The 20,297-nt window shown below is 46.6% G+C and overlaps 1 protein-coding gene across 1 annotated transcript in view; it reads left to right on the top strand.

The window, feature by feature from the left end:
- Positions 1–20,297, top strand: part of LOC140425141 (uncharacterized) — a 420,524-nt gene that overhangs the window by 308,315 nt on the left and 91,912 nt on the right. The gene's annotated exons all lie outside the window — the stretch shown is intronic.

The raw sequence follows: 20,297 nt of genomic DNA, 5'->3' as shown, positions 1-20,297 counted from the left end.
GTCACCAGCAGCATGTTGCGTACCATCTCATTGCTGCTGTCCTTAAAATTCTACGCCTATTCTCAGTAATGGTCGCCATGAAACTAATATTGATTGTCATAAAAATGCATACTTGCCATACTTACCTGCTCTGGCCTACATATGACTCCAGTAATTTGATTGATTCAAAGTTGAATCTAAAATGGCCAAGCGAGCCACTGAGTTCAAGGGCAATTGGGGATGAGCAACAAATATAGGCCTTGCCGGGGCTACCCACATTCCATGAAATAAATACTAAGTTGTGCACTGTTGAGAATTATTTAATCATAATGTAAAAAAACTTATATCCAGAACATCAGACTTTTTTTATTGCAGTTATTAAAAAGTTAACTTTCGTAAAGATTGCTTATATTTACAGTAGAAGTTGCTTTTTATAGATTTCATGTTGTAAAAAATGTTAACAGTTGATTGCAAGGGTCTGAGGCAAAAGTATGCAATGAGACTTTGAGTAGTAGTATCCTATCAATTCTGCAATTTTGATTGCTTTAAAATGCAATGCTTTTATTGTTGACGGCATTGGTTTAATGTTTTACAATTAGCATAAGATATAATACATGATATATTATAAAATATAATAGATCATGCTGTTATTGAAAGAATATACAGGTCACCATCGAAGCAGAGAAATCTTAACCCATGATTGAAACCAAAGGGCAGATGTAAAATAAATCCTTTACCAACATGCTAAGTCTGGGACCTCATTGCATAAGATCCTTCTGAATGGTTCTCAGAGTGTGATTTCCTTCAATTTTCCAACTTTTATGTGCATGTGATTTTGCTTCCCCTCCTCATTACTGTACAAAAGCTCTTGACTTCGCAAAGTTGTACCGTTTGTGATATCATTTGATTTGTCATATTTCATACCTATTTCTGGTATTATGCATGAAAATATGTGATCTGTTTCAGTCCATTTTAGTTTACTCTCCACAGTGATTTTCATTGCATTGATGTATGATCAAGCCAAAGGCAACTCACAATGCACATAATTTCAAAGTAGAAAAACAAAATTCATTTTTCATAAGATGTAAAAGAGCTTGGAATTTCCTGGAATTGAGAATTGCTATTTTAAATCAAGCTACGTACTTGAAAATATATTGTAGTTTGAAAGTGAAAAGCAAACGACCATTTATAATGACGGTAATTGGAGATTAGAAATCAATCCAGTGGACAAGATGATCTCATTTTACCGGCCCCAAAAATCTTGTTTTTGCAGAGAACTATAGAAACGTTACAGTGCAGAAAGAGGCCATTCAGCCCATTGTGTCTGCAGCCAAATAAGAGGGGGGGAAAAATAGACGTTCATTTCAATCCCAGCACCTGGTCCACAGTCTTGCAGGTTACAGCACTTTAGATGCAGATCCAGGTACCTATTGAATGAGTTGAGCATTTCAGCCTGAACCACCAACTTAGGCAGTAAGTTCCAGACACCACCACCCTCTGGGTGAAAAATGTTTTCTTCATGTCCCCTCTATCCTTCTACCAATCACCTTAATCAATGCCTCCTAGTAATTGGCCCCTCAGCTAGGGGGGACAAATCTTTCCTGTCTACCATCACATGACCCGTCATAATTTTGTACACCTCAATTAGATCACTCCCTAGCCGCCTCTGTTCTAAGTAAAAAAAAACTAGTCTATCAAATCTCTCCTCATAGCTCCAATGTTCAAGCCCTGGCAGCATTCTTGCAAAACCCCTCTGAACTCTTGCCAGAGCAGTTATGTCAGAATAGAATCATAAAATCTTTACAGTGCAAAGGAGGCCATTCGGCCCATCAAATCTTCACCGACCCTCTGAAAGAACACTCCATCCAAGCCCACTCCCCCGCGCTATCCCCATAAGCCTTTAACATAACCTACATTCCTGGGTATGTCCTGTCTCACCGGCAGGACAGAGCCAGCAGAGGTGGCGCACAGTGGTATACAGTCGGAAGGGAGTTGCCCTGGGAGTCCTCAACATTGACTCTAGACCCCATGAAGTCTCATGGCTTTAGGTTAAACAAGGGCAAGGAAACCTCCTGCTGATTACCATGTACTGGCCACCATCAGCTGATGAATCTGTACTCCTCCATGTGAACACCATTTGGAGGATGCACTGAGGGTGGCAAGGGCACAGAATATGCTCTCGGCAGCGAACTTCAATGCCCATCACCAAGAGTGGCTCGGTAGTACCACCACAGACCGAACTGGTTGGGTCCTAAAAGACAAAGCTGCTAGACTGGGACTGCAGCAGGTGGTGAGGGAACTAACAAGAGAGAAACACATACTTGACTCCATCCTCACCAATCTGCCTGCTGCAGATGCATTTGTCCATGATAGTATCAGTAGGAGTGGCCACCACACAATCTTTGTGGCGACAAAGTCCCATCTTCACATTGAGGATATCCTTTAGCAATACCACCGTGCTAAATGGGTTAGACTTCGAACTGATCTAGCAACCCAAGACATGAGCGTCCTTGAGGTGCTGTGGGCCATCAGCAGCAGCAGAATTGTATTCAACCACAATCTGCAACCTCATGGCCCAGCATATCCCCCCATTGTATCATTACCCGCAAGCCAGGGGATGAACCCTGGTTCAATCAGGAGTGCATGCCAGGAGCAACACCAGGCATACCTAAAAATGAGGTGTCAACCTGATGAAGCTACAATACAGGACTACATGTGTGGCAAACAGCATACGCAGCAAGTAATAGTCAGAGCTAAGCGATTGCACAACAAACGCACCAAATATAAGCTCGGTAGTCCTGACACATCCAGCCGTGAATGGCGGTGGACAATTCACTGGAGGGGGAGACTCCTCCATGAAGGAGGAGCCCAGCACATATGTGCAAAAGACAAGGCTGAGGCATTCTCAACAATCTTAAGCACGAAGTGCTGAGTGGATGATCCATCTCGGTCTCCTCCAGAGGCTCCCAGCATCACAGATGTCAGTCTTCAGCCAATACGATTCACTCCACATGATATCAAGAAATAGAGTCATGGATGTCTACAGCATGGAAACAGGCCCTTTGGCTCAGTTTGTCCATGCCGCCCAGTTTCTATTACTAGGCTAGTTCCACTTGCCTGCATTTGGCCCATATCCCTCTATATCCGCCCTGCCCCATGTAACTGTCTAACTATTTTTTAAAGGGCAAAATTGTACCTGCCTCTACCACTGCCTCTGGGAGCTCATTGCAGATGCTCACCATCCTCTGTGTGAAGAAATTTCCCCTCTGGTCTTTTTTGTATCTCGCCCCTCTCTCCTTAAACCTATGTCCTCTATTTCTAGACTCATCTACCTTTGGAAAAAGATCTACCTTATCGATGCCCCTCATTATTTTATAGATCTCTATAAGATTATCCCTAAAACTCCTACGCACGAGGGAAAAAAGTCCCAGCCGATCCAGCCATTCCTTATAGCTCAGACCATCAAGGCTATGGACCCTGACACTATCCCGGCAATAGCATTGAAGACCATACAAGTACCAGGCAATGACCATTTTTTAAATAAATTTTTTATTCGCCTCCTTTTTCACATTTTCTCCCACATTTACATCCATCAACAATAAACAATAATCAGCAAGATATGTCAATCCCCATAATAACAACGATCCCATCTACCCACCAACCCCCAAACCTCAACCCGCATGTTTACATAAACAAATGACAAAAAGGAATCAGGGATTACCCGTAGTTACCCTTAATCTTACACAGCACCCCCCCCCCCCCCCCCACCCCAAGTCTCCAGCTCCTCCCGTCCACTGCCTCTTGTAAAACTCCTCCTCCCAACCTCGGTTCCTTCCCCCCAACTTTCCACCCCGGCTAGACCACTCGAACCCTGTTCTGTCAGGCTCCGATGGCCGCAGCCCCTCCCCCCACCTTACTCCCGTTCACTGGCCGGCTTTCAGCGTGGAGGCCCCCGCCCGGGTCCCTTTCCCCCTTGCCCGGCCCTAGGAAAGCCCAAAGATCCCCTTTAGCACACCAACCTCGCATATACACCTACACCCCAAAGAGCCCTCATTTCGAGTGAAAGTCCCGTCCCTTCCCTTGTCCAAATATATACCACATTGGCTCCTTTAGCCTCTACACCCGCGCGCAGTGATACAAAAAAGAAGAAAATACAGTCATGAGGTTACATCGGCACATGGCCATTCCTCAATTTGTCAGTTCTGCCACAGTCCTTCTGCTTTCGCAAACTCCTCCGCTGCTTCCGCCGTTCCAAAATAAAAGTCCCTGAGCTTGTAAGTTACCCTCAGCTTCGCTGGATATACAATGCCGCACCGCACCTTGCTAATGTACAGTGCCCTCTTCACCAGGTTGAAGGCAGCCTGCCTCCTCGCCAGCTCCACCGTAAAGTCCTGGTATACACGTATACCAGCTCCAGCCCACTGCACCACCCGCTTCTGCTTGGCCCAGCTCAGGACCTTCTCCTTCACCCTGTACCTACGGAAGCACAGAGTCACTGCCCTTGGCGGCTCACTCGCCTTTGGTACAGGCCTCCACGACCGATGAGCCCGATCCAGTTTATATCGGGAGGGATCCTCCCCCTCCCCCAATAGTTTTGCCAGCATCGCGGCAAAATACTCAGTTGGCTTCGGTCCTTCAACTCCTTCGGGCAGTCCCACAATCCTCAAATTCTGTCGCCTGGATCTGTTTTCCAGGTCTTCCATTTTTCCTCGCAGATCCTTGTTAGTGCCCATCACCTTCCGCATCTCCTTCCCCATCGAGGCAAGTTGGTCACCGTGCTGCAATAACATCTCTCCTTGCGCTCGCACCTCCGCCACTGCGCTCGCCACCTCCGTCCTCACCGGGGAAACCGCCTCCTCCACCAGCACACTCAAAACCTCCCTCATCTCCTTCCTCACCGTCTCCATGCATTTCGCAATCTGCGCCAACTGCTTTACGAATTCCGCCGCCATCACCTTAGTTATTTCTTCAGCCGTAAGCAATGCGGCCTCCCCTGGTGCTCCAGCCTCCATTTTCCTTGGTGACCCCGCGGTGACCTTTCCACTTCCCGACAGACCTTCAGCTGTTTTTTTAACGGCCGTTTTTTTGCTCACCCTCGACATTTTTCTTTTTTTTTCTTTTTCCCTGTGCCTTCACTGTGCCTCCTCTGTGCCTTCTCCCTGCTTCTGGCGCCTCCGTGGACCCTGGGACTGGGCTTAAAGCCCCGAAAATGCCGTTCCCGAACGGGAGCCCTCCATTGTGCGGCCGCCTCCCGCCCGCCGTCACCGGAAGTCCTACCAGGTGACCATATCCTACAAGAGAGGATCTAACCACCGCCCCTTGACATTACCATCACTGAATCTCCCACAATCAACATCCTGGAGGGTTACCATTGATCAGAAACTGAACTGGACTAGCCATATTAATACTGTGGCTACCAGGGCAGGTCAAAGGCTAGGAATCCTACAGTGAGTAACTTACCCCCTGACCCCTAAAGCCTGTCCACCATCTACAAGGCACAAGTCAGGAGTGTAATGGAATACTCTCCATTTTCCTGGATGAGTGCGGCTCCAACAACACTCAAGAAACTTGACACCATCCAGGACAAAGCAGTCCGCTTGATTACTCCCCCTACCACAAACATTCAAACCCCCCACCACTGACGAACAGTGGCAGCCATGTGTACCATCTGCAAGATGCACTGCAGTAACTCTCCAAGGTTCCTTAGACATCTTCCAAACCCACGACCACTACCATCAAGAAGGACAAGAGCAGCAGATACCTGGGAACCCCACCACCTGGACGTTACCCTCCAAGTCACTCACCACCCAGACTTGGAAATATATCGCTATTTCTTCACTGTAGCTGGGGAAACATGCTGGAACTCCCTCCTTAACAACACAGTGAATGTACCTACATCTCCAGGACTGCAGCGGTTCAAGAAAGCAACTCGCCGCCACCTTCTGAAGGGCAACCAAGGATGGGCAATAAATGCTGGTCTAACCAGCGAAGCCCACATCCCGAAAAAAGAATATGGGCAGGATTCTCCGTTGGCCGACGCTGAAATCGGGGCACGCGATCGGGTGGAGAATTGCTCCCGACGGCGAAATCGCAGCAGACACCAGTTTGATGCCGAATCGCGATGCTCCGCCTTCCCGAAAATGCCATAAATGTGACGCACGCCGCGCGTAGTTGAAACACAGTTTGCATATCATTAGTGGGCCCACCCGCGTTTCTCCGCCTCCGATCGGCCGCGTTCCCGACGGTACGGTCCACGTGTCTCACAAATCGTGAACCTGTCAAGGTGGCTGCTGAGAGAGAGAGAGGGCATACGGACAGTGTACAGCACCTCCATACTTCGCCGACAGTCATGCCGCTGGCCGGAGGGGCTTCTGCCAGGGCTGGGGGGAGTAGTGGGGGGTGGCCAGGAGGTGGGCTGTGGGGTCGGGGTGGAGAGGTACGCAACACCATTACCGCAGCCGGCAAGACAGCCATGCAGCTGTTCATGGCGCTGACAGCCCGCGTTAAACCTGGTGCCTTGGGTCGTATAGGTGAGCCCCCGGGGCACCCCGCTGAGTGGCATCTGGCCCAGCTGACCCATCAGCTGTATGGACAGTCCAGCATAATCTGTCCCACCCGATAAGTGTGTGGGGAGTATTGTTCAAGAGCGGCTGTCCGTCATGAACCCGGCAATTCCTGCACTGGTTTTGTGGGTTTCGATGGTGTTCCATGCGATGCAGGTGCAGCACCGATTTTTCTGCCATGAAAGTTCACTGATTCTCTGTTGGCGTCAGCACTTAGACTCAGAAATGGAGAATCCGGACCCACATCTTTCGGCACTAAGGGGCAATTTAGCATGGCCAATCCACCTAACCTGCATGCCTTTGGTCTGTGGAGGAAACCCATGCAGACACTGGGAGAACGTGCAAAATCCACACAGTCACCCAAGACCGGAATTGAACCAAGGTCCCTGGAATGTGAGGCAGCAGCGATAACCACTGTGCCACCGTGTTGTCTTCCTGCAATGTGGTGACCAGAACTGTACACAAAGTTCCAGCTGTGGTCTAACCAACATTTTATACAGTCCCGTCATTACATCCTTTCTTTAATATTCAATAACTCCCCCAATAAAGGAAAGCATTCCATATGCTTTCTTGACCTTCTCCACCTGTTGTGCCACCTTCAAAGTCCAGTGGACATGCACTCCCAAGGTTTCTCATTCCCTTAAACCCTCTCAATACCTCTCCGTTTATTGAGTATTCCCTTGCTTTCTTTACGCTCCACAAATGCAATACCTCACACTTGTCCAGATTGAATTCCATTTGTCATTTTTCTGCCCGCTCAACCAATCTATTGATATGATTCTGGAGTTGACAGGTGCTCTCTTGACCATCAACTACACAGACAATTTTTGTATCATCTGCAAATTTCTCAATCATGTTTTCCACATTTAAGTCTAAATCATTAAAATATCTAACAGACAGCAAGGCCCCCCCCAAGACTGAGCCCTGTGGAAGACCACTGGAAACCATCTTCAAAAACATCCATCGACTATTACCCTTTGTTTCCTGTCACTGAGCCAATTTAGGATCCAACCTGTTATTCTTCCCTGTATCCAATGAGATCTCACTTTTCTGACCAGTCTGCCATGTAGGGCCTTGTCAGTTGCCTTCCCGAAATCCATGTAGACAACATCTACTGCACTACCCCCATTACTCCCCCTCGTTACATCCTCAAAAAAGTCTAGTAAGTTAGCAAGACACGATCTTCGCCTGTTCAATCTGTGCCTTTCTATGTGACAGTTTATCCTGTGTCTCAGAATTGTTTCCAGTACTTTGCCCATCACCGAAGTTAGACTGGCTGCCTATAATTTTATGGCTTACTCCTCGCAACTTTTTAAAATAATGGTAAAACGTTCACAGACTCCAATGATAATAATCGCTTATTGTCACAAGTAGGCTACAATGAAGTTACTGTGAAAAGCCCCTAGTCGCCACATTCCGGCGCCTGTTCGGGGAGGTCGGTACGGGAATTGAACCCGCACTGCTGGCATTGCTCTGCATTACAAGGCAGCTATTGAGCCCACTGTGCTAAACCAGCCACTACTCTGGGACCCCGCCTGTATCTAATGAGGATTTGAAAATTATTCTCAGAACATCTGCTATTTGGGAGAAGCATAAAAAATAGGAGTAGGCCATTCGGTCCTTTGAGTCTGCTCCACCATTCACTATAATCATGGCTGATCTTCTAACTCAAGTCCTGTCCTCTTCCCCATACAAAATATATCTATTCTTGTTTATATATTCAGTGACCTGACCTCCACAGCCTTTTGTGGGGGAGAATTCCACAGGTTCACCACCCTTTGAGTGAAGAGGTTTCTCCTAATCTCAGTCCTAAATGGCCTACCCCATATCCTGAGACTGGGATCCCTAGCTCCAGACCACCCCAGCCAGAGGAAACAAAATTCATTCATCCAGTTTGTCCAGCCCTGTCAGAATTTTATATGTTTCAATTAGATCATTCTTTTAAATTCCAGTGAATGCAGGCCCGGTCAATCTAATCTCTCCTCATATGACAACCTTGCCATCCCAGGAATCAGTCTGGTGAACCGAAATTCCGCTACGTGAGATGTGCATAAAGGCACCACTGAGATTTCCTCAAATAAAAGCAAAATACTGCGGATTTTGAGAATTTTAAATAAAAACGGAAACGTTGGATTATCTCAGCAGGTCTGGCAGCATCTGTGGAAAGAAAAACTGAGTTAACGTTTTGAGTCCATGTGACTCTTCTACAAAACGTCTATTATCATAGCCGAGATTTCCTTCCTGGCTTTCTTCAACAGCTTGGGTTGCAACCCATCTGGCCATGGTTGTTTATCCACCTTCAAGATGCCGTCTCTCCAGCACTTCCTCTTTCATTACGCTTATTGTAGCTGACATTTCAGGCTCCTCTAACTAGAATGTCTGCATAATACCTCTCCTTAGTGAAGACCGAGACAAAGTACTCATTAAGAACCTTGCCCACATCTTCTGCATCAACCCACAAGTTACCATGTGCAACTCTGATTGGTCCTGCCTTTCCTTTAGTTATTCTGTTGCTCTTAATTACTTGTAAAACATCTTAGGATTTTCTTAGATTTTACCTGCCTATCTGTTTTCGTATCCTCTCTTTGCTTTCCTAACTGCTATTTTAACTTCACCCCTTATTTTCTATACGCCTCTAGACTTTCTACATTCTTCAGTCTTTTGTGATTTCATACGCTTTATTTCTCTGCTTTATCTAGACCTGAATACTTCTGGATAACCAGGGTGATTTAGCTTTGACAGTACCTCCCTTTTCTTTGGTAACATGTCTACACTGTGCCCATAGAATCTCGTCTTTGAGTACTTCCACTGAAGTGTTTCCTTCAAATATCTATATCCAGTCCACTCTCGCCAGCTCACCTCTCAGCTTTGTAAAATTTGTTTTCTCCAATTCAGAATTTTTGTTCCTATTCTATCTTTGTCCTTTTCCAAAATGATTCTATATTTAACTATATTATGGTCTCATCTCCAAAATGGTCCCTCACTGTTACTTCATCCACTTGCCCAGCTTCATTTCCAGAACTAAGGGTGGGATTTTGCAGGGATTGTCAATGGAGTTTTTAATGGTCCATTAAATTGACTGTCTCGCTTGCAATGATTTATGTGGTGGGGCGGGATCACAAAATTTACTCCAGAATCTAGAATTGAAGGCCTGTTATGAGCTGGCTATAAATGTTCTCTTGAACGCAGTTCAAGAATGTTGTGCCCTCTGTGCCCTACACACTGTTGGTATCCCAATTGCCATCAGGGTAGTTGAAGTTCGCACAGATTACTGCCCTATTTGTTTTGCACTCAGAAATCTACATATTTGCTCTTTAACTCACTTCCCTATTTGGGGATGTTTGGTACAGTGCTGCACCTTTTGTATTTCTGAACTCACCCCATTTACCCTCATTTGACACTTAATTTAGCATATCATCCCTGTAATTGTATCAGCTGTAATTGATTATTTAACTGCCAATGCTACGCCCCCACCCCTGAAAACTCTATATCCTAGAAAATTGAACTGTCATTTTCCCCTTCTTCAGCCAAGTTTTGTTATAGCAATGATATTACGCTACGTGTGTCTATCTGTACCTTCAGCTCATCGGCTTTATTTACTGTGCTCCTTGCATTTACAAACATAACTTTTAACACTGCCAAATTCCTGTGCTGTACACTATCTAACCTCTGCTGCATCTGTCCTTCAGAGTCACTTATTAATTCACCCATTCCCTACTCTGAATTTGCCCTGAGGTTCCCATATCCCTGACAATCTAGATTAAACACCTCTCCCCCAACAGCATTAGCAACCTCCTGCAAGGATATTCATCCCAGTCCTTTTCAGGTGTACTCTGTCCGCCTTGTACAGGTCCCACCTTCCCTAGATCTGATCCCAATGCCTCATAAATCTGATGCCCTCCCTCCTACACCAGCTTTCCAGCCATATGTTTAATCACTCCATTCACCTATTTCTATATTCGTAAATGGGACTGGAAGTAATCGTGAAATTATTGCTTTAGCGGTCCTTCTTTTCAATTTCTTTCCTAACTCCCTAAAGTCTGCTTTCAGGATTTCATCCCCATTTATACCTAAGTCATTGGTAGTAATGTTGACCATGACCTCTGGCTAATCACCCTCCACCAAAAGATTGTCCTGCAGCTGCTCCATGACTCCCTTGAACCTGGCAGCAAGGAGGCAACATACCATCCTAGAGCCACGTCTACAGCCACAGAAATGCCTGTTTGCTCCCCTCCTGTACAGCAGAACTACCAGTGGTGCCACAAACGTGGCTCTGACTCCTCCGAGGAGCCTCCTTTCACAAAACTCACCAGTTTCCAAAATGGGAAACCAATTGTTAAGCGGGACCCCTGGAAACTCCTGCACCACCTGTCTAGTTTTCTTGGATTGCCTAGAATCACCCATTCCCTTTCGGCTCCCAGGCTCCAAAGCTGTGGTGTGACCACCTCCCTGAACGTGCTGTCCACGCAGTTCTCAACATCGTGGATGCACCACAGTGACTCCAGCTGCTGCTCGAGCTCCAAAACCTAGAACTCAAGGTTCTGCAGCTGCTGACACTTCCTGCACATCTAGGACACTGGTAACGTGCACATATTCTCACACATTACAAAACATGCATTCCACACACATATAATCAGCATTATAAATTGGCCCCTACCCTTTCAGCCACTACATGCCATACTTTCATTAATCTGCTCCAATTTTTCATCCCACAGATACATGTTTTACTTAGCAATAGCTTTCCTGCCAAACTTTATATCATCAGCTGATTTGGCTACAATGCAGTCATTCTCTTCATCCAAATCATTAATATAGATTGTAAATAGTTGAGCCTCCAACACAGATCCCTGCAGCACTCCACTAGTTAGTTTGCTAACTAGAAAAAGATACATTTATCGATACTCTGTTTCCTGTTAGTTAGCCAATCCTCTATCCATGTTAACATATCACCCTAACACATGTGAGCTCTTCCTATCTTGCGCAGTAACCTTTTATATGGCACTTTGCCGTTTGGAAATCTAAATACATTGGCCAGGATTCTCCGAAATCTGGCCAAGTGTTGACGCCGGTGTAAACACCGGAGTGATGTACGCCGGCGTCAACAGGCCTCTTGGCCCAGCAATTCAGTGGTCTTCAGGAGGCCAGTACGGCACCGGAGTGCTGCGCGCTGCTCCGGCGCCGAAAGGCGGCCCAGCACGGCCGTCGCGGGTCCACGCATGCGTGCAACGGCGTCTCTGCGCCAGCGCATGCGCGCGACAGCCGTCCTCGTGCTGGCGCATGCATGTGGTTGCCGGCTCCACGCCGACGCCGCGCACCTTGGGGGAGACCTACAGCGGGCCCATACGGCAGGAGGTAGGCCCCCTCCAGATCGCGGGCACCCGCCGATCGGAAGCACCCGATCGCGGTCCTAGACCCCGAGGAGGCCCCCCCGGAGACAGATCTCCCCACCCCCCCCCCCCCCCCACCCCCCCCCCACCACCAGGACGTCCACCGTGGTCGCGGGTCCGAGCTCCCGCCGGGAGGTACCAGGTTGGAACCACGCTGGCGGTAGTTCGGCCGGTCGACCGCGGAGAATCACCGCGGGGGCCTCGTTCAGTGCCCCCGCCCGTGCCGCAGTGATCGCGTGGGCGCTATCGGCGCCGAATCTCCGGTCGGCGGAGAATCGTGACCCGAGGTCGGAGCGGCGAGGCGGGAATTTCCCACGTCCCCAGCGATTCTCCGACCTGGGGCGGACTCTGAGAATCCCGCTCATTATATCTACTGGTTTCCCTTTATCCACCCTGTTTGTTACATCCTCAGAGGACTCTAATGAATTTTTAAAAGATTCTTTTTTACAAGATAATGTTGATTCTGCCTGATTGTATTGATTTTCTAAATGTTGTGCTACTACGTCCTTAATATTGGATTCTAGCATTTTCCTAATAATAGGTGTTAGACTAAGTTGCCCATAATTTCCTGATTTCAGTCTGCCTCCTTGATTGGCACGTGATCCATCCATTTAAATATTCATTACCTCCACCACCGATGCACAATGGCAGCTGTGTATACCATCTGCAAGGTGCACTGCAACAACTCACCACTGCTCTTTTGACAGCACCTTCTACACCCCCGACCTCTACCACCTAAGAGGACAAGGGCAGCAGATGCCTGGGAACACCGTCGCCTGCAAATATACCTTCCTTTTCACAATTCTTTTGCTCTGTGCGAAAAGGAAGGTACATTTAAATTATGGCAAGAGTTATTTATCTCCTTGAATGGTACGATATTATGTAATGCCTTGCTGAGTCAGCAAGAGAGATGGAATGAGGTGATAGAGATAATAAAACAGGCAAGGAGAAGAAAGGCTTCAGGCCTGTGTGGAATTGGCACTTGAGTATTAAAAAAATAATAGACTAGACCAAAATTGCCAAAATGAAGTACTCTGAAGTCTTTGTTGCTGTGTTTTGTTTGGATGATATAAGTGATACTCTCAGACAGCTAATAGGAAGCTGATAAAACATAATAGAACTTGCCAGGAGCTAAGACTGTGAGAGGGCTAACCTTGTGAAAAAAGCAGATGCAGGTCAGATGTCCAAAATCTGGCTCACTCGGCACCAAAACTGTGCTGTATTTAATTCTTTCAGATTCTGGGCATGGGAACTACAATCAGGCCAGACATAGATTTCATAGAATTTAGATTTCATAGAATTTACAGTGCAGAAGGAGGCCATTCGGCCCATCGAGTCTGCACCGGCTCTTGGAAAGAGCACCCTACCCAAGGTCCACACCTCCACCCTATCCCCATAACCCAGTAACCCCACCCAACACTAAGGTCAATTTTAGACACTAAGGGCAATTTATCATGGCCAATCCACCTAACCTGCACATCTTTGGACTGTGGGAGGAAACCGGAGCACCCGGAGGAAACCCACACACACATGGGGAGGATGTGCCGACTCCGCACAGACAGTGACCCAAGCCGGAATCGAACCTGGGACCCTGGAGCTGTGAAGCAATTGTGCTATCCACAATGCTACCGTGCTGCCCTCAGCACGGTAGCATCAGAGGGGCAAATTGCAAATGACTGCTGCGTAGGCAGCTCGGTGAAAACTCTCTTAATTTTAGACCACCGTGACTCCCTGGCCGTGACTCCCTGTATCGGAAGAAAGGCGTGGCCTGGAAATGGGGCTCGGTGAATAGCAGAGGGGAGAATGTAGCGATCAGAAATTAGAGCAACCAACTACAGGGATAGGCGGGGTTACAGGGCCTTTGCAGGGTGCTCTTTCGGAGGGTTGGTGTAGACTCGATGGGCTGAATGGTCCCCTTCTGGGATTCTATGACCAGTGACCAATAGCACCCTGTGTTTTTTTTATAAATTTAGAATATACCCAATATTCTTTTCCAAGCAAGGGGCAATTTAGCATGGCCAATCCACTGACCCTGCACATCTTTGGGTTGTGGGGGTGAGACCCATGCAGACAAGGGAATAATGCACACAGACAGTGACCCAGGCTGGAATTGAACTCGAGTCCTCTGCGCAGTGAGGCAGCAGTGCTACAATACACCACCGTGCCGCCCAGAAGTGTTTTTAATGCACGCCTTCACCTCCTGGATTTGTATTTTGGCAAATATTTTTACCTTTTCTAGTAGAAGCTGACAGTCCCTTTAAATTCTGCTTAATTTGTGTGCATTCAGGGAAAACTGATTAAAAAAAGAAAGGGCATAGCGTATGATAGTCATGAGACATCTTATGGGTAGATGCAGAGACACTAATGCCTGTTTGAGACACGGGCTCTGAGTGCCTTCTTGGATGCCCATATCAATATTGCATGAGATGTCTGCCTCAGAATGTGGGTGCACCGCCTGCCATGTTGCACAGGTGAGTCATCACCAATTTAAATGGATATCATGAATATCCGATTTTCGGACAGCTGGATTTTGGATAGTGTGCCTGTAACGTTGAAAACTTGAAAAAGGAGACAGAAAGCCCTCAAATGCTGGTCGATAATTGAAATTAAAGAATGAAAATTGAAGAATATACTTATGATTGGAGATTTACTAATACTGGTTTAGACTGGAAGACTGAAGTTCCCAGGAGTAGTTCAGACACTTGCAGCTTGTATTGAACTTGGACAGATCGATGTATAAGGAAAGCCAAAGACAGAGGTCAGAGTGGGAATAAAGAGGAGTTAAAGTAATAATAATAATAATCGCTTATTGTCACAAGTAGGCGTCAATGAAGTTAATGTGAAAAGCCCCTAGTCGCCACATTCCGGCGCCTGTTTGGCGAGGCGGCAAACTACACGGAGCCAAGGATTGGATTTATGAGAAGAATAGATAAAAGCAAATTACTGTGGATGCTGGAATCTAAAACCAAAGAGAAAATGCTGGAAAATCGCAGCAGGTCTGGTAGGGAGAGAAAAGAGCTAACGTTTCAAGTCCAGATGACCCTTTGTCAAAGCTAAGAGTCAGAAAAAATGGGAAATATTTATACTGTGGAGTGAGAATGAAAGATGAGTCATTGCCACAGAAACCCAGGGAAACTGGGTGCTAATAGCCCCAGGAACCAAGGGGAAAGAGTGGTAATGGCAGTCCCCAGAGAGAACAAAAGGTGTGAAAGGCCAAACTGGAACAGGTGAAAGTGATGGAATGGTGGAATCTGATAGCAAAGCTGATGAATTTTTCCAGGTCCGGAAGAGAGCATGAAGCGGCACCAAAATAGTCATCAATATACCGGCAAATGAGCTGGAAAAATTCATCAACTTCGCTTCCAGTTTCCACCCCTCCATCACTTTACCTGGTCCATTTCAGATACTTCCCTTCCCTTCCTTGATCTTTCTGTCTCCATTTCCGGCAATAGACTAACAACCTAATATCCACTACAAGCCCACTGATTCCTACAGCTATCTAGACTACAGCTCTTCGCACCCTACACCCTGCAAGGCTCCATCCCTTTCTCTCAGCTCCTTCGCCTCCGTTGCATTTGTTCCGATGATGCCACTTTCCAAAATGGTGCTTCGAAAATGTGTTCCTTCTTCCTCAACCGTGATTTCCCACCTACAGTTGTTGACAGGGCCCTCAACAGTGTGCCGACCATCTCCCGCGCCACAACCCTCGCCTCCTTCCCTCCCTCCCAGAACAAAGCTAGAGTCCTCCTCGTTCTCACATTGCACCTCACCAACCTTCATATGCAAAGTGTAATCCTTTCGCCAACTTCAGCGTGATGACACCACCAAACACAGTGGTGTGGGCAGCACGGTAGCATAGTGGCTAGCACAGTTGCTTCGCAGCTCCAGGGTCCCATGTTCGATTCCCGGCTGGGTCACTGTGCGGAGTCTGCACGTTCTCCTCGTGTCTGCGTGGGTTTCCTCCGGGTGCTCCGGTTTCCTCCCACAGTCCAAAGATGTGCGATAGGTGGATTGTCCATGCTAAATTGCCCTTAGTGTCCAAAACATGTTAAGTGGGGGTTACTGGGTTACGGGATAGGGTAGATACGTGGGCTTCAGTAGGGTGCTCTTTGTAAGGGCCGGTGCAGACTCGATGGGCCGAATGGCCTCCTTCTGCACTGTTGATCCTATCTTCCCTTCACTCCCTCTGTCAGCATTCCGCAGAGACCGTTCCCTCCGAGATAATCTAGTCCACTCCTCCATCATACCCGGCACTTTCCCATGCAATCACAGAAGGTGTAACACCTGCCCTTTACCTCATCCATGCTTAACATCCCAGGCCCAAAACACTCATTCCAGTTTAAGCAGCGTTTCACTTGCACCTTTTTCAATCTGGTCTATTGCATTCGCTGCTCCCAATGTGGTCTCCTCTATATCGGAGAGACCAAACTCAGACTGGGTGATTGATTTGCTGAGCGCCTTCGGTCTGTGCGCATTCAGCACCCTGAACTTCCCGTTGCTTGCCATTTTAACTCAAGACCCTGCTCCCACGCCCAAATGTCTGTTCTTGGCCTGCTGCAGTGTTCCATGAAGCTCAGCGCAAACTGGAGGAACAACATCTCATCTTCCAGTTAGGCACGCTACAGCCTTCCGGTCTCAACATCGAATTCAACAACTTCAGATGATTAGCTCTACCCCACCTCGACCCATTTGTTTTCATCCCATTTCATTTTAACTGTCTTTGACCATTTCTTTCTTTCTTTCTTGTCTTTCTTAATATACATTTACCCCCCCCCCCCCATCTTATCCACCTTTCCTTACCCTTTCTCCCCTTCGCTTCCCCCTTCCCCTCCCCACATCTACATCTGTCACAGTTTAGCCTCTGATGTTAGTTTCCCTGCTGCTTGCCCTTTTTGCACATTTTGTTCTCTCTGGGGACTGCCATTCGCACTCTTTTCCCCTGGTTTCTGGGGCTATTAGCAGCCCGTTTCCCTGGTTTTCTGTGGCTATGACTCTTTCATTCTCACTCCGCAGTACAAATATTTCCCATTTTCTCTGACGCTTGGCTTTGACAAAGGGTCATCTGGACTCGAAATGTTAGCTCTTTTCTCTCCCTGCAGAGGCTGCTAGACATGCTGAGATTTTCCAGCATTTTCTCTTTGGTGTGAGAAGAATAGTACTGTTTGGCATACTTCTCCCATAAACTGCATTTGGTGTCTCTACTGTAAAAATGATATTGCACTGTAAGCACTTGCATCTCTCACCCTCTCAGATGTAAGTGAGTCTTTATTATGTGTTTAACATCTTATGTTTTGGCTGTATTAGGATGTGTAACTTACCTAATCTAACAATCTATTTTTTAAAATTTCCCTTTTATAATTGCCCTTCCACTTGTTCTTTCCAATTAAAATGCTTGTGCATCATATTGTCTGAAACATTAGACACTTCAACCAGTTTGTGCTAAAACTAGTTTACCTAGGGACTATTACTCATGAGACGAATAAAGGACAAGAGTGGATTTGTGGTTCAACACAATTTTATTACAGAATCTTATTATCTAAACTCTATTAACAAAACAACTCTAAACTCGAAGTTATTTTGTCTAACTGAAACTCTGATGTTAGCCGTGCAGTTGAGCTTGCCAGGCCCCTCCGCCAGGTACGACTCAGAATCACAGAATAACACAGCGCAGAAGAGGCCCTTAAGCCCATCGAGTCTGCATCGACACAGGAAAGGCCCTGACCTTCCCACCTAATCCCATTTGCCAGCACTTGGCCCATAGCCTTGAATGTTATGACATGCCAAGTGCTCATCCAGCTATTTTTTAAAGGATGTGAGGCAATCCGCCTCGACCGGCCTCTGCATTCCTGACCGTCACCACCCTTGGGGTAAAAATGTTTTTCCTCAATTCCCCCCAAACCTCTTTCCCCTCACCTTGAACTTGTGCCCTCTCAGTCTTCTCTGCTCCAGTGAAAACAACCCAAGCCTATCCAACCTCTCTTCATAACTTAAATGTTCCATCTCAGGCAACATCCTGGTGAATTTTCTCTTCATCCCCTCCAGTGCAATCACATCCTTCCTATAATGTGGCGACCAGAATTGCACACAGTACTCCAGCTGCGGCCTCACACAAATTTCTATACAATTCCAACATACCCTACCTGCTTTTGTAATCTATGCCTCGATTGATAGGCAAATCTCCCAAATACCTTTTTTACCACCTTATTAACTGCCCTTCTGCCTTCAGAGATCTACGGACAAACACGACAAGGTCCCTTTGTTCCTCGGAACTTCCTCGGACCCCCCACATAGTCATCTATGTCATGCCATTCATTGAATAATGCAGTATAAAATTACTCTTTCCAAAGTGTCTCACCTCACACTTTTCAGGGTTTAATTCGATCTGCCACTTTTCTGCCAATTTGACCATCCCATCTATATCTTCCTATAATCCAAGATGCTCAACCTCACTGTTAACCACCCGGCCCATCTTTGTGTCAGCCGCAAACATATTTATCTTACCCCCCACATAGTCATCTATGTCATTTATATAAATGACAAACAAGAGGGGCCCAGCACCGATCCCTGTGGCACGCCATTGGACACTGGCTTCTCGTCACTAAAGCAGCATCTGTTATTACACTCTGTCTCCTACCACTAAGCCAATTTTGAACCCACTTTAACAAGTTACCTTGTAACCCAGGTGCATTTGTCTTTATAAGTCTCCTATGTGGAACCTTGAAAAGGCTTTGCTGAATCTACGTAAACTACTTTAACTGCATTACCCTCATCTACACACCTGGCCACATGCTCAAAAAACGAAATCAGATTTGTTGGATATGACCTCCCTCTGACAAAGCCATCTCGCTATTCCTAATCAAACATTGCCACTCCAAGTAGAGGTAGATTCTCTCCTTAAGAATTTTCTCCAATAGTTTCCAAATCACTGATGTGAGACTCAGTGGTCTGTAGTTTCCTGGCTTATCTCTACAACCTTTCTTAAGTAGTGGGATCACATTAGCTGTTCTCCAGTGCTCTGACCTTTCCCCTGTGGCCAGAGAGCCCCTGCAGTCTCCTCCATCGCCTCCCACAGCATCCTGGGATACAATTCATCTGGGCCTAGAGATTTGTCCACTTTTAAGCCTGCCTACACCTCCAATACATTGTCACTCCAACTGTGACAATTTGCTCAAGAACCTCAGTCTCTCTCCCTACTACTTCCTCATTCTCTTGGGTGAAGACAGATGTGAAGTATTCTTTCAAAACCCTACCAATATCCTCTGGCTCCACCCACAGATTTCCACCTTGGTCTGTAATGGGCCCTACTTTTTCCCTGGTTATCCTCTTCCCATTGATACACTTATAGAATATCTTGCGATTTTTCCTACTTTTACCAGCCGGAGCTTTCTCATATCCCCTCTTTGCTCTCCAAATTGCTTTCTTAAACTCTATCCTGCACTTTCCGTACTCCACTAATGCCTCTGCTGATTTGCTCCCCTTGTACTTACTAAAAGCCTCTTTTCCTTTTCATCATATCCTGAATGTCCCTGGTCATCCATGGGTCTCTGGGATTGTTACTCCTTCCTATTACCTAGAGGCAACATGTTGGGCCTGTACGCTCCCCATTTCCTTTTTTAAACCCCCCCTCCCCGGTCCTCTTCTGTAGTTTTTCCCCAGAAGTAACTCTTTCCAGTCCATCTTGGCCAGACCCTGCCTTATTTCCTCTCTCCCCCAATCCAAAACCTTTTTCTGCAATTTGCCTATTTCTTTGTCCATAACAAACTTAAATTGTACCATATTGTGGTTGCTATCACCAAAATGCTCCCCCACCAAACATCAACCACCTGCCTGGCTTCATTCCCCAGAATTAGGTCCAACACTGCACCATCCCTTGTTGGATTCTCTACAAACTGAGCAAACAATTTCTCCCGTAAACATTTTAAGAACTCCACTCCATCTAAGCTCTTAACACGACAACTATCCCAATTATTGTTGGGTGAGTTGAAATCACCAAATATAATGACCTTGTTCTTATTTTTACACACCTTTGTAAATTGCGCACATATTTGCTCCTCAATTTCCTGCTGACTATCTGGGGGTCTATAATAAACACCTAGAAATGTAGCTGTCCCTTTTTTATTCCTAAGCTCTACTCACAAAGTTTCATTTGATGCCCCCTCCGAGATATCATCTCTCCTTCCTGCACTAATTGACTCCTTAACTAATAATGCAATGCCCCCTCTTCTTTTACCGCCTCCTCTGTCTCGCCTGAAGATTCTACATCCCGGCATGTTGAGCTGCCAACCCTGTCCCTCCCTTAGCCACGTCTCCGTGATGGCTACTATATCATAATTGCAGGTATCAATCCTCACCCTTAACTCACCTGTTT

The sequence above is a fragment of the Scyliorhinus torazame genome, chromosome 6, assembly GCF_047496885.1.
Source record: "Scyliorhinus torazame isolate Kashiwa2021f chromosome 6, sScyTor2.1, whole genome shotgun sequence".
Lineage (NCBI taxonomy): Eukaryota > Metazoa > Chordata > Chondrichthyes > Carcharhiniformes > Scyliorhinidae > Scyliorhinus > Scyliorhinus torazame.
Note: the sequence above shows the minus strand (reverse complement) of the source record. Positions and strands in the feature narration are given on the sequence as shown.